The sequence below is a fragment of the Nerophis ophidion genome, linkage group LG22 (assembly GCF_033978795.1).
Source record: "Nerophis ophidion isolate RoL-2023_Sa linkage group LG22, RoL_Noph_v1.0, whole genome shotgun sequence".
Classification (NCBI taxonomy): domain Eukaryota; kingdom Metazoa; phylum Chordata; class Actinopteri; order Syngnathiformes; family Syngnathidae; genus Nerophis; species Nerophis ophidion.
Window position 1 is genome coordinate 18011125 of NC_084632.1, and position 12214 is coordinate 18023338.

General features: G+C 40.6%; 2 protein-coding genes across 4 annotated transcripts in view; one reads left to right on the forward strand and one right to left on the reverse strand.

The window, feature by feature from the left end:
- slc5a5 (solute carrier family 5 member 5) overlaps window positions 1-3793 on the reverse strand; it is a 58088-nt gene extending 54295 nt beyond the window's left edge. For 2 of the 3 annotated variants that reach the window (XR_009803678.1, XM_061883356.1), the window contains exon 1: window positions 3534-3649. The gene's annotated coding sequence lies outside the window, so the exon portion shown is untranslated. The other variant, XM_061883354.1, reaches the window with a different exon arrangement.
- A 5387-nt stretch (window positions 3794-9180) lies between these two features.
- jak3 (Janus kinase 3 (a protein tyrosine kinase, leukocyte)) overlaps window positions 9181-12214 on the forward strand; it is a 54377-nt gene continuing 51343 nt past the window's right edge. The window contains exon 1 of the transcript XR_009803677.1: window positions 9181-9196. The gene's annotated coding sequence lies outside the window, so the exon portion shown is untranslated. The remainder of the gene's footprint in view (window positions 9197-12214) is intronic.

Sequence of the window (12214 nt, forward strand, 5' to 3'; positions counted from 1 at the left end):
TGATAGGTGCATGTATTTCATATCAGATACAAATAAAATGTTTTTAATTTTATAAAAAATATACTTAAATTATTTTTTATCTACTCATAACACTCACTTGTGGTCAAGGTCAAAGGTTCTTAACCTTTTAGACTTTTGAGCCCCAGGGCTCCAGGACCTACTCAAATATTAGCATTGAATTACTCATCTTATATTTATTTTAATCATATTCAAATATTCTATCTACCATATTTACACTTTAACAGGTTAACAATCTTGTCCAATGATGTAAAACCACGTGTTTGACATCAAATATGATTTGTTACTAACATAAACCCTAGGCTTTAGATGACAAAAATATATGTATGAATGACAAAGATGTATGAACAAATATGTTGTACTAAAATAAATAAACTAAATACACAGTAAAAATGTGTCTTAAATAAATTGTCAATACAATTAAAGTGCAACTGAACATACAACTTCACCTTTTTAGTTATAATTTTTGCGCCTGAGAAACTTCTCATGACTTTAGCTCCAGACTTCTTCCGCATTGGGATCGTCTTTACTGCCACAAGTGGTGGAAAAGTGTATTACTATTAAATACCACTGCAGTACATAGGGCAGTGGTTCTCAAATAGGGGTACGCGTACCCCTGGGGGTACTTGAAGGTATGCCAAAGGGTACGTGAGATTTTTTAAAAATATTCTAAAAATAGCGACAATGCAAAAATCCGTTAGAAATATATTTATTGAGTGATACTTCAACAAAATATGAATTAAAGTTCATAAACTGTGAAAAAATGCAACAATGCAATATTCAGTGTTGACAGATAGATTTTTGTGGACATGTTCCATAAATATTGATGATAAGGATTTCTTATTTTGTGACGAAATGTTTAGAATTAAGTTCATGAATCCAGATGGATCTCTATTACAATCCCCAAAGAGGGCACTTTAAGTTGATGATTACTTCTATGTGTAGAAATCTTTATTTATAATTGAATCACTTGTTTATTTATCAACCAGTTTTTAGTTATTTTTATATCTTTTTTTCCAAATAGTACAAGAAAGACCACTAAAAATGAGCAATATTTTGCACTGTTATACAATTTAATGAATCAGAAACAGATGACATAGTGCTGTATTTTACTTCTTTATCTTTTTTTCTCAACCAAAAATGCTTTGCTCTGATTAAGGGGTACTTGAATTAAAAAAAATGTTCACAGGGGGTACATCACTGAAAAAAGGTTGAGAACCACTGCCATAGGGACCAAAGGTGAGAAACCAATATTTTTTAGCAGCCCAACGATGGTCAAGATGATATGTATTGCATATGCTTTGGCATAAAGTTTGCAATAATTTTGCTCCAAAGTCACTTTTATAACCCGTCTTTTGAGTCTGCCTGTAAGACGCTCATTTCTGAAAGTGTTTCCAGAATGCAAATGAAACCACGCCCCACTCTCTCCAAAAGTAACATAAAGTACCTTTTGAAAATGTAACCTTTCTAAGTATATATTTTGGAGTCATCACCGTATTTTTTTTTTGATTATTTCCAGACACAATCAAAAATAAACTTAAAAAAGTTTATATAGATTCATCCGGTCACAAAATAAGGTACACCAGAACACTTGCAAATCAATTAAAAATGTCACTGCATGTCGCACGACAATATTATCATGTGCATGACCTTATTAGATATAAATAAAACTTTATTTGATATTTTTTGTGTTTACTCATAGCCTGAAGCACCCTGGCTGAAAGCTTTACGTAATGGTCAAATTAGTACGTTGCGGTAACATCACAACGTAGCCCAGGTTATCAGCGAAAAAAAGACATCCAAAACTGCGTGGAAATTCACACCAACATGCACGAACCTTATAATTTGACGCTTTGGCATTGTTTAACACAATACCCGACATTGTGACAACATGTATAAGTCAGAAAAGACGAAAATCCTCATCGGTTAGAGCAGGGGTGTCAAACTCAAATACAGAGTGGGCCAAAATTCTAAACTGAACAAAGCCGCGGGCCAAAGTTGAACAACTTAACCTTTTAATAGGGACCCAAACAAGTTTTGCATTGAATATTGAACAAGCAAGGCTCATATAACTTTATAGTGACATGCAAAATCAAGTTTTGTTGGTAGCGGGGGGTGTATATTGTAGCGTGCCGGAAGAGTTAGTGCTGCAAGGGGTTCTGGGTATTTGTTCTGTTTATTTTGTGTTACGGTGCGGATGTTCTCCCGAAATGTGTTTGTCATTCTTGTTTCGTGTGGGTTCACAGTGTGATGTAAAGTTGTTTATACGGCCGCCCTCAGTGTGACCTGTATGGTGGTTGACCAAGTGTGCCTTGCATTCACTTGTGTGTGTGTAGAAGCCGCATATATTACGTGACTGGGCCGGCACGCTGTTTGTATGGAGGAAAAGCGGACGTGACGACAGGTTGTAGAGGATGCTCAAAGCAGTACCTTTAAGGCACGCCCCCAATATTGTTGTCCGGGTGGAAATTCGGGAGAATGGTTGCCCCGGGAGATTTTCGGGGCGGGGGCACTGAAATTCGGGATTCTCCTGGAATAATCGGGAGGTTTGGCAAGTATGAGAATTAGCATTGATTGCAGTGATACAGCGGCACAGCCACTGTATAATACCGGCGGGCCAGCTCTAATGTTAATTTATCATTGCCTCAAGGGCCAAATGAAATTACACGCCGGGCCAAATTTTGCCCGCGGGCCAGAGTTTGACACCCATGGGTTAGAGTGTCCGCCCTGAGATCGGTAGGTCGTGAGTTCAAACCCCGGCCGAGTCCTACCAAAGACTATAAAAATGGGACCCATTACTTCCCTGCTTGGCACTCAGCATCAAGGGTTGGAATTGGGGGTTAAATAACGAAAAATGATTCCCGGGCGCGGCCACCGCTGCTGCTCACTGCTCCCCTCACCTCCCAGGGGGTGATCAAGGGTGATGGGTCAAATGCAGGGAATAATTTCGCCACACATTGTGTGTGTGTGACAATCATTGGCACTTTAACTTTAACTTTACTAGGTTCCCTTTAAGGTGAATAAATGGGACTAAGGATTATTTGATAACAACAATACAATGAAAGTGAATGATTCCGTCGTTTTTTTATCATCTTAATGAACCTGTGTTAACCGTGTTTAGAGCATATGAATTTAAAGTGAAAAAGAAAAAAAAATCAAAAGACATCAATGATGGTCACAGCATGTCATCTTTCAAGACATTACAAAACTGCCATTTATATTGTTACTCTCAATCCTTTCAAAATAATTACTCATTAGGATAAGGTCAAGTTTTACTTTATGCAACAGTTTATACATGTATTACCTTCTCTTAAGTCTACATTACATCCCAGGTAAACATGATACAAGGATAACAATTTAAATTTCTTTCAATGCGTTTTTCTACCATTCTAAAGACTAATTATGTTGTAGTTAATCAGCCAAAAAAAACAAACATTAAAACTACTAATTATGTAGTCTAGTTACTGTACATTCCTAAAAATATAAGATAAACCTAATGAGTTCCAGGTACTCACCGTGTGTGCTTATGAAAAGTGAAGAACTAATCCTTAATCCTACAGACCTGCGAATACAAAAGATGACATTTAAATTAATGGCTTTCATTGCACAACTGTTGATAGTTGAATGAAACTAATTGTAAACGCTCACCACTCTTATGCTGGTCCTGTTTGACTTTGTCATTAGGAATGTGGTGATAGTCTGAAGAGCAACCCTCTTGCAGTCTGAGGTGATCAACTCACTCAACAGTTATGTGATTCAGTCAAAGATTTACAGTTTGAGCCTAATGGGAAGACTGTAACGACTAAAACACATGTATTAGGGTGGGAATATTCATGTTTTATTGAAGAATGGAAGGGACACTTTGGTATTTACCTTTGCTTACCTCATCTCATTATGCTAAGTTATACAGGAAAGCATACAACCCCCGGCAACAATTATGAAAATCAGGAGCAGATCCAAACATGACACACAACTATAGTCATTTGAAATGGGAACTTTGTGGCTTTAAGAAACACTAACATAAATCATGTTAAATTGTGTAAAATATGTGGTAGTCGGACGGTTTCATTTTTAGATCAAACAAATACAAACCCTGTTTCCATATGAGTTGGGAAATTGTGTTAGATGTAAATATAAACAGAATACAATGATTTGCAAATCCTTTTCAACCCATATTCATTTGAATGCACTACAAACACAAGATATTTGATGTTCAAACTCATAAACTTTAATTTTTTTTTGCAAATAATAATTAACTTAAAATGTCATGGCTGCAACATGTGCCGAAGTAGTTGGGAAAGGGCATGTTCACCACTGTGTTACATCACCTTTTCTTTTAACAACACTCAATAGATGTTTGGGAACTGAGGAATTTAATTGTTGAAGCTTTGAAAGTGGAATTCTTTCCCATTCTTGTTTTATGTAGAGCTTCAGTCGTTCAACAGTCCGGGGTCTCCGCTGTGGTATTTTACGCGTCATAATGCGCCTCCCATTTTCGATGGGAGACACGTCTGGACTGCAGGCGGGACAGGAAAGTACCCGGACTCTTTTTTTACAAAGCCATGCTGTTGTAACACGTGCTGAATGCGGCTTGGCATTGTCTTGCTGAAATAAGCAGGGGCGTCCATGAAAAAGACGGCGCTTAGATGGCAGCATATGTTGTTCCAAAACCTGTATCTACCTTTCAGCAGTAATGGTGCCTTCACAGACGTGTAAGTCAACCATGCCTTGGGCACTATTGCACCCCCATACCATCACAGATGCTGACTTTTGAACATTGAGTCAATAACAGTCTGGATGGTTTGCTTCCCCTTTGGTCCAGATGACACGATGTCAAATATTTCCAAAAACAATTTGAAATGTGGACTCGTCAGACCACAGAACACTTTTCCACTTTGCATCAGTCCATCTTAGATGTATTTAGTGACAGTGGTTTTCTGAAGTGTTCCTGAGCCCATGTGGTGATATCCTTTAGAGATTGATGTTGGTTTTTGATACAGTGCCGTCTGAGGCATCGACGGTCACGGTCATTCAATGTTGGTTTCCGGCCATGCCGCTTACGTGGAGTGATTTTCTCCAGATTCTCTGAACCTTTTGATGATATTATGGACCGTAGATGTTGAAATCCCTAAATTTCTTGCAATTGCACTTTGAGAAACGTTGTTTTTAAACTGTTTGACTATTTGTTTGAGCAAATAGTCAAACCAAGGTAACTTTTCATCCAATCATGAGCAAAACCTCCAACACTATACCTCAGCATTTTGTTCAAAGGTAATGTGTGATCAATATTGTGTCAAAGGTCTTGCTCAGGTCAATAAAAACACCAACAGTGAACTCTTTCTAATCATCGGTTACCTCCTCAACTAATTACATCACTGCCATGGAAGTGGACCTGTTTCATTGAAAACCGTATTGTTTTTCACTCTGCAAGTGGTGCTTATCAATAAAATTGTGAGAGTAAATAAATAGGCCTAGAGTTGGTACACTGATGCTCATCTCCACTTTTAAAGATGGGAATGACTTTTGCCATTTTCATTTTCATTGGAAAGACACCTTGTATAAAATAAATATTACATATATAAGTGAAGGGAACAGCTATATAATCAACAATTTATTTGACCAGAGAAATGTCTATAAGTCACAGCAGTCTGTTGACTTCTTGTTTTTCAAAGAATTTACAACTTCTGTGATTTCACGTTCATGAACAGTAGAAATGAAAAACGATTCTAGGATGTTTTGAATAATGTTCATTAAATTTGACAATGTTTTTTGGTTGTTCATTTCCATTTGCTAAATTGGGTCCAACATTCACAAAGAAGGTGTTGAATGCATCCATTATTCCTTTAGGGTTATTTATGGTTTGATTATTTTCTATGAAATAGTTTGGATGTTCCTTATTTGTCATGTTGTTTTTAATGATACCATTTAAAACTTTCCACGTAGCCTGTATGCTATTTTATGTTGTGCTAATAGGTTACAAAAATGTGGTCTTTTGCCTTACTTTATTATTTGTATTAATTTATTTTTATACGTTTTATATTTGTGTTCGATTTCTTTGGTTCTGTGCTTTAAACGTTTCCTGTACAGATATTTTATTCTTTTTGCAGGACTTCAGTATCCCCCTTGTGATCCACGGTTTCTCCTTACCAGTGCTGTCTTTAATGTAATGTTTTCGAATTGGACAGTGCTTATTGTACAGTTTTAAGAACATGTTAAGGAAAGTTTCATATGCCTCATCCCTGGGTTTGTGGAGGTATAAACCTCCCCCCAGTCATCAGCAAATAACTCAGACTTGAATGTTGCCATAGTGTTCTGGTGTTTAGTGTCTGACATATTGATCTGTCTTTTTCTTCATTTCTTTTTAAAGAAATTGTGAAAATTGCTGAATACAGGTAGATGATGACTTATGTCATTGAGTAGTAATCCTGCTGTTATTTGATTCTCCAGCTGATTGTTGAAAATGTTATCTATTAGTGTGGCAAAGTCTACTGTTATAAAATCTGTTGTTTCGGTACTGTCCAAGGGGTTCAAAAGATTTATATTAAAATCACCACACACAATATGGAGCTTGTTTGACTTATTAAAAAAATAAGCTATTTTTTTATTGACTGTTTCTAGACATGATCCAACTTACATTTATTTTTTGGGATTTTTCTACTTCAATTTCTACAGTTAAACATTCAAAGACTCCAACAATTTCAGTTGATTTACTATTAATCGTCCTATAGTTTAAAACTCGATTGACAAAAAGTGCTACCACTCCTCCCCTTTTCCCAACTCTGTTTGTAGTGAATAATTCATAACCATGTTAAAAGAGCATTTCGCCAAGTAAAATTAAATTTAAAAAAAAAAAACATGGTCAGACAATATCTGTTGGCGTGAACTTAAAACGTGCTAAAGAACTAAGTTTTGTATTTTGTTGTATTTTTGTCCTATAGATAAACAACATTGACACTCACATTCACACACTCGGGCCAATTTAGTGTTGCCAATCAACCAATCTCCAGGTGTATGTCTTTGAAGCGAGAATTGATATTAAACAAGTAAAGATCAGGTATCGGCGGTTTCGATATTTTCGTATTAATCTGCACATATGATTAATGATAGTCTCTCACTAGATTTTTAGAAACCGTCTAATGGAAATGGGATTTCAATCCAGAAAAGCTAAATGAAAGCCATCGATACTTAAATAGTAAAAAAAAAAAAAAAAAGGTTACGATGAGCTAAGGAAAAGCTATCATGGACTAAGGATAACTGGATCAAAGTCATATTTAGTGACTCTGCATTGGGCAAGGTGATGATGGTAAGACCTTTGTTTGGTGTCATTTCAGTGAGATTTATGCAGATGGCTGCCTAAAGAAGATTTCCACGGTCATTGGATGTGTGTGTGTGTGTGTGTGTGTGTGTGTGTGTGTGTGTGTGTGTGTGTGTGTGTGTGTGTGTGTGTTCTGGCAATACTTACTTAATGGGGACTTCTCTCTGTTTACACAGTCACCTTTCGGGGACCTCTGACGGTATTGGGACAAAAAACCTTTTTAAATGATAGTCGGATCCATTCTGAAGATTCCTAAGTGATTTTTTTAAGCTTTGGCCGATAAAACATGTTTACTGGTTAGTTTGAGTGTGAGACATTTGCATAACAGCCCCCTCACCGGGCTGTAGCTGGTAATTTTAAGTGGTGAAATTTCCTATAAGAGGAAAGCTGTAATATTGTATTCTGAGGATCATGACATATTTAATTAGAACTTTTTTTTTTTTTTTTTTAATGGTCCTCAGTTGTCAGGTACAATTTTGTGTGAATTATGCAAAATCATTTAGATTTGGTTCCCATGAACCATATTAACTGTTTTTCCCCAGGGTCCCCAGTAAGTATGATCAGCACATTACTTCATCAATCCAGAGATTTAAAGACGTGCATGACCTAACTGGGCAGTGGCCATTTTACCTATTTTTTTATGTCTCCACAACCAGATGATGTGGTCCTGATGGCTTCATCTGGCCGGGATCTTCAGGTCTCACTGGATCGGTTCGCAGCCGAGTGTGAAGCGACCGGAATGAGAATCAGCACCTCCAAGTCCGAGTCCATGGTTCTCGCCCGGAAAAGGGTGGAGTGCCATCTCCCGGTTGGGGAGGAGACCCTGCCCCAAGTGGAGGAGTTCAAGTACCTAGGAGTCTTGTTCACGAGTGGGGGAAGAGTGGATCGTGAGATCGACAGGCGGATCGGTGCGGCGTCTTCAGTAATGCGGACGTTGTATCGATCCGTTGTGGTGAAGAAGGAGCTGAGCCGGAAGGCAAAGCTCTCAATTTACCGGTCGATCTACGTTCCCATCCTCACCTATGGTCATGAGCTTTGGGTCATGACCGAAAGGATAAGATCACGGGTACAAGCGGCCGAAATGAGTTTCCTCCGCCGGGTGGCGGGGCTCTCCCTTAGAGATAGGGTGAGAAGCTCTGCCATCCGGGAGGAACTCAAAGTAAAGCCGCTGCTCCTCCACATCGAGAGGAGCCAGTTGAGGTGGTTCGGGCATCTGGTCAGGATGCCACCCGAACGCCTCCCTAGGGAGGTGTTTAGGGCATGTCCAGCCGGTTGGAGGCCACGAAGACCCAGGACACGTTGGGAAGACTATGTCTCCCGGCTGGCCTGGGAACACCTCGGGATCCCCCGGGAAGAGCTAGACGAAGTAGCTGGGGAGAGGGAAGTCTGGGCTTCCCTGCTTAGGCTGCTGCCCCCGCGACCCGACCTCGGATAAGCGGAAGATGATGGATGGATGGATGGATGGGTCTCCACAACCTGTGGAAAGGGGTGGTCCCCACAAGAGATGATCAAAATCGTGGTCCCCGTTCCAAATGATAACCAGTAGGTGTGTGTGTGTGTGTGTGTTACAGTTGTAGAAAGAGTGCATGATGCTACTTTCTGCTTTCAACAACAGCCACTGACACGAGTGAAAGAAGGAGCAGAGTGTGTAGGTCTCTCCTTCTTTTGGTATATGGCCTTCTCACCGCCGAGACCTCTGAAGTGCATCCTCGTGGCCACACACATCAACTGGGTCCCCCACAGTGCCATCCTAAACTTCAGGGGATCTCGGAGCTGCAGTGGGTTCTAGAGGGAAGGAAGGTGTGCAGGCCCACTGGTGTGTGGACACGCCCTTGAGCCCCTCAACCATTGCCCCAACTATTGGTAAATAGCTTGGGCAGGTGGGGCTCATAGCCATGTTATGCAACTCAACTAGTAGAAGGTCACTGTGAACTAAAACCACAGGTTTTGCCCACGCCTGGTTTTGCATCGCACACCTTCTTGAGGCCAGGCAGCGAAGGGCGTTTAAAGGCTTATGCCTGAAATGGCAAGAGTACATACTTGCCAACCTTGAGACCTCAGAATTCGGATGTTGAGGTGGGCAGGGTCGGGTTGTACTATGTTTTATATTTATAGCTAGAATTCACTGAAATTCAAGTATTTCATATATATATTGACTTGTCCAGGGTGTACCCCGCCTTCCGCCCGATTGTAGCTGAGATAGGCGCCAGCGCCCCCCGCGACCCCAAAAGGGAATAAGCGGTAGAAAATGGATGGATGTGAAGTGAAGTGATCTATATTTATATAGCGCTTTTCTCTAGTGACTCAAAGCGCTTTACATAGTGAAACCCAATATCTAAGCTACATTTAAACCAGTGTTTGTGGGACTGGGAGCAGGTGGGTAAAGTGTCTTGCTCAAGGACACAACGGCAGTGACTAGGGTGGCGGAAGTGGGAATCGAACCTGCAACCCCCAAGTTGCTGGCACGGCCACTCTACCAACCGAGCTATACCGCATATGGATGGATATCAATCAATCAATCAATGTTTATTTATATAGCCCCAAATCACAAATGTCTCAAAGGACTGCACAAATCATTACGACTACAACATCCTCGGAAGAACCAACAAAAGGGCAAGGAAAACTCACACCCAGTGGGCAGGGAGAATTCACATCCAGTGGGACGCCAGTGACAATGCTGACTATGAGAAACCTTGGAGAGGACCTCAGATGTGGGCAACCCCCCAACCCCCTCTAGGGGACCGAAAGCAATGGATGTCGAGCGGGTCTAACATGATACTGTGAAAGTTCAATCCATAGTGGCTCCAACACAGCCGCGAGAGTTCAGTTCAAGCGGATCCAAGACAGCAGCGAGAGTCTCGTCCACAGGAGACCATCTCAAACGGAGGGCGGATCAGCAGCGTAGAGATGTCCCCAACCGATAAAGGCGAGCGGTCCATCCTGGGTCCCGACGAGCGGTCTATCCTGGGTCTCGACTCTGGACAGCCAGTACTTCATCCATGGTCATCGGACCGGACCCCCCCCCACAAGGGAGGGGGGGACATAGGAGAAATAAAAGAAGCGGCAGATCAACTGGTCTAAAAAGGAGGTCTATTTAAAGGCTAAAGTATACAGATGAGTTTTAAGGTGAGACTTAAATGCTTCTACTGAGGTAGCATCTCAAACTGTTACCGGGAGGGCATTCCAGAGTACTGGCGCCCCCCGCGACCCCGAAAGGGAATAAGCGGTAGAAAATGGATGGGATGGATGGATGGAGCCCGAACGGAAAACGCTCTATATATATATATATATATAAAATAAATACTTGAATTTCAGTGTTCATTTATTTACACATACACACACATAACACTTCTCTACTCATTGTTGTATTTGAAGTGCAATGCGATGAGGTGGCGACTTGTCCAGGGTGTACGCCGCCTTCCACCCGATTGTAGCTAAGAATAGGCTCCGGCGTCCCCCCTTGACCCCGAAGGGAATAAGTGGTAGAAAATGGATGGATGGATGCTTTGCAGCCAGTAGCACAGCCTTTGAAGGAGCATAGGTATAGGCAGCATCTGGTGAAATTTAATTTGCAGGACACTTGCAAGCGAACTTCTTCTTACTTGTCGTCGCCATGACTGTCTCTTCTTCGTTCATCTGCTTCGTCTCTGTTATGTTTTTGGACATTAATACTAGCCGTAGTTTTGAAGCAATGCATGTTGGGATTCTGGATGTTGTTTGTCAGTGTATTAACGTGCCGGCTGGAATAAACACACGCTGAGAAATAGCTTCGTGCCTGCCTACTTTATGGGTTGTAGATAAACATATGGATAACGGAGACATATATAATAGTCTCTTTCTTGTTGTGAGTGCAGTTGCTCACTGAGCTCCAAAAGCCGTAGCTGTTATAACGTGACTGGGGAGGCAAGGTGTTTATAAGGAGGAAAAGCAGACGTGACGACAGGCTGTCCTTACTCAGGTCCGGCTGGAAATCGGCAGAAATTCGTGAGAATGGTTGTCCCGGGAGATTTTCGGGAGGGGCACTGAAATTCGGGAGTCCCCCGGAAAATTCGGGAGGGTTGGCAAGTGTGCCAGAGTAGGGCTGAGAAGAGTTGTGCCCCACAGCCCTTAAAAGTGCTAAACTTCATATATAGTCTGCCATTCTTAAATCCAATGGTTTTTTTTTTTCTAATATTGATAAAATCGATCTATTGCCTGTTAAAACGATGCTGGATCGATACCTATCTTCCCGAAGGCCAAATGGCCGAGCACAGATCGACATAGTATTTTAGGAATATAAATCTATATATTGTTTAATCGTTCCATTTTAGCAGGTAATGGGGTTCTTAGTGATAAACGAATGCTCACGGATATCCGGTTTGACAAGCGAGCGACTCAACTGCGTCGGTAGCAGCCACCTCAATCGATAAGAATCAGCGGTGAACTTTTCGATTAATCGCATGTATAAATTACACGGCGGGCCAGAGTTTGACACCCATGGGTTAGAGCAGTGGTTCCCAACATTTTTGTCTCCGCAGACCGGTCAACGCTTAATAATTTGTCCCGCGGCCCGGGTGGGGGGGTCCTTTTTTTATATATGTATTTTTTTCTTCTTTGTCATGAAAAAGGGACGTTTTTGTCATGAAAAGGGAGGTTTTTGTGGTTGGTGCACTAATTGTAAGTGTATATTGTGTTTTTTATGTTGATTTAATAAAAACAAAAAAATATATATATATATATTTTTTTTTAATAAAAAATTATTCTGCGGCCCGGTGGTTGGGGGCCGCTGGTATATATGATATAAACATATAATATATCAGTATATATCCTATACTGTACATATATTATGTAAATATTACGTATATATGTTATATTTTATATTGCTTTTGGTCTATTTTATAC